Here is a 3,318-nt window from a genome sequence, read left to right on the forward strand (position 1 = left end):
CTTATGGAGTTCTGGTGTGGTGCCCTAGGAAAAGCACTGGCCCGCAAGGTCGGTTTGAACCGCAGGGTTAGCAGTTCAAACTCACCAGTCGCTCCTCCAAAAACCCTCTACAGTGCCACTATGAGTCTCAACCGACTCATGGCACTTTACAAGGATAACTATTGATCTTGATGAGGAATCACTATTAGGTTACAGTCTAAAATCAGAAGACAAGCAAAACACTAATAACTATGAAGGATTAATATCACTAAGGAAAAAAGAGTTTGATTTAGAAAGATTGGGAGGGTCTTACCAAGGAGAAACTTAAACTGCGTAAGGAGAAAGCCAAACAAAAATGGAGGACTGAAGTCCTGGTGAAGGAACATTCCCTAAAGGGGCGTGGCTTCTTTGAAGGCCATCATGGCAGTTATGAGCGTTAAAAAATTTACCCAGAAATAGTAGTGGACGTTGGAGCTCGAAGGAAGGACCGTTTTTTTGTTTGTTTGTTTGTTTGCTGTTGTTTTGTTTTCCTTCATTTCTAGTTGTTTTGGCCATTTTCAAATTAAGTTGTTTAAACTTCACTGTTATTTATTGTATTCTCTAAAACATATATAGTAATACCTTTAAAAATAAAGGGACTGAGTTCTGGCAGCCAGGAGACAGGCTTCCAGAGTGTGCCCTTCGGTTGTTTAAATTATATATTCCGGAGTGTTTTTGTGTACATCTCCCCACCCCACCCACCAAAAAAAAAAAAGAAAAACAGAGGGAATGGAAGCAAAAACTGCTTAATGATGATGTAGAAGGAAATTGTAATCACTGCAATGAAAGGATAGTGTAAAGCTAATGTTCTCCCATGTAAACATGTAATCTATCACTCAATTCACAATAACAAAATAAAGGTCAGGATGACTACTGAAGAAATTTAAAGCAGAAAGAAATAAAATAGAAGAAATCACCCAAAATAACTATAGTTAAAACTTTAATGTCTATCCCTGAATAATTTTTTACCTGTATTTAGGTGTATATTTCTTAAATTGATTAAAGCAAATATGAAAAAATATTTGAAAACACAAATCTACTCATAACAGTGTAGGAAAAACATTATCCTGAACTCGGAACAGGGGGTTTATCCAATAGCTATAGTAGCTCAGGACCTAGAACTTACTTTTAAGGACACCTGAAATTATCTTCATCTCATTTAAGAAAAAAGCAATCTTTAGGTTGAAGAAAAGATTTTAATATACAGTATTAATATGTGTATTTCAACACCTAGATCTATTCATTCAAGGGTCCTGGTGAGGCGCTACAGGATAATGTACAAGGTCAGCAGTTCAAACTCATCAGCCACTTCTTAGAAACCCTATACAGGGTTGCTATGAGTCGGAACCAACTTGAAGGCACTTACCAACAACAACAACAGTACTAAAAGTCATAATATATAATTTTGAAATTTTGTAAGGAATATTTTATTAGGTAAAGTGATCATGAAATGGGCAAAAAAGTCTGTTACTTAAATCACCGCCACCAAATAAATTCCTATTCATAGTGACCCTCTGTAGGGTTTCTAGGCTGCAAATATTTACTGAAGCAGAAAGCCTTATCTTTTGGCTGGTTTGAGATGCTGACCTTTCTGTTGACAATCTAGTGGTTATCCAGCACTGCACTGAAAAAAGTGCCCGAAGTCAACCAAAGTAGTAATTCCTTCTTGCCTTTGAAGTCTTCTACATCCTTTCCTTATAATTTCATCACATCTGCTATCTGCAGGCAAGATACTGATGAGTTTTACATCCTTTTTAATTTTATATTTGTGAAATTATACTGGATATATTTTCCGCAGATTGCATTTTACACTCATCACTAGACACGAGTGTATAAATACTAGATCCAAGATAAACTCAGCTGTTGTGGAACAAAGCTTGCACAACTTGAAGTGTGTACTTAAAGTGCTGTAATGAGACTTATGAATGGAAAGTTAGTAATGAAAAATGACATTGATTTACAATTAATAAATTAGCACAAACTACAAATATTTTAAGGCTCTCTGCTAGCGTAGTGGTTACGAATTGGGCTGTGAACCGCAAGGTCAGCAGTTCGAAACTGCCAGCTGTTCCACGGAAGAAAGATGAGGCTTTCTGCTCCCGTAAAGATTCACAGCCTCGGAAACCCTGTACAGGGTCACTATGAGTGGGAACCAACTCCACAGCACAAAATCACCACCACCACCACCACCATCACAAATATTTTAAGACTGACAAAACCCACAAACAAAAATTCCAGAAGGATAACATAACATTTAAACTGCCTAGCACAACTTCATGAAGTCCTGGTGTGGCGCTGCAGGTTAATGCACTGGACTGCAAGGTTGCTTTGAATCTCAGGTTCGGTGGTTCAAGCTCACCAGTCTCTCCTCGGAAACCCTATACAGGGTCACTATGAGCCGGAATCAACTCAACGGAACTTAACAACAACAACAGCACAATTTCATAAAAGTAACACATTTTAGCCTGGTATGGTGCTGTAGGATAAGCAGTAGACAGATAACCTCAAGGTTGGAAGTTCAAACCCACCAGCTGCTCCTTGGAAACCCTATACAGAGTTACTATGAATTGGAACCGACATGACAATACTTAACAACAGCAACACACATAAATTACCATTTCTTTAACAATAAGATTGTGAGGAAATTTTCTAAATAGAGTATAGAATAATCAGTCTTTTCCTAGCATTGTTGATAAAACTATATTAAAACAATAGAAAAATTTTCAATTTCATTATTTTTATAATTTTGTGCAAAGTTTTAGGATTGTGCTTAATTTTAAGAAAACTACAAGGTTTTTTTCATATAAGAGTTGTAAGATTTTAAAGCACTTTAAATGCTGTGGTGTAATGAGGGAACTTAAATAGTCTGAATTGAGGTGCACAAGGGCTTCTATCATGGAGGGCGGCGGCTAAACGATGTGCTAGAACTGCGCAGACCTGGTGGAGGTGTTAAATGAAACCCAGACCCCGGAGCGGCGGGGTGAGAGGTGTCTGGAGACCAGGTCTATGGGGAGATGCTGCCTAGCGGGAAGAGACTGCAGGGGCCTGCCAGGTTGTCCTACTTACCCCGGATGCGAGAGCGCCTTCCTAGCCTAACCATTGGATCATGGCTTTGAGGCGGTATCGACCAACTTAGAGACCCACAAGCCCAGTCCAAAGTGTCTCACTACAACCCAGTCACCCCTGCTGCACTTCTGCCTCTTGATTGACATCCAAGGACAGAAATCCCACCTTTGAGCCAGACTTAAGGGCCCTAGCACAAGGAGATTCCTATTTAACAGCAACCACGCAACCGCCACT

This window comes from Chrysochloris asiatica, unplaced genomic scaffold (genome assembly GCF_000296735.1).
Source record: "Chrysochloris asiatica unplaced genomic scaffold, ChrAsi1.0 scaffold00014, whole genome shotgun sequence".
Classification (NCBI taxonomy): domain Eukaryota; kingdom Metazoa; phylum Chordata; class Mammalia; order Afrosoricida; family Chrysochloridae; genus Chrysochloris; species Chrysochloris asiatica.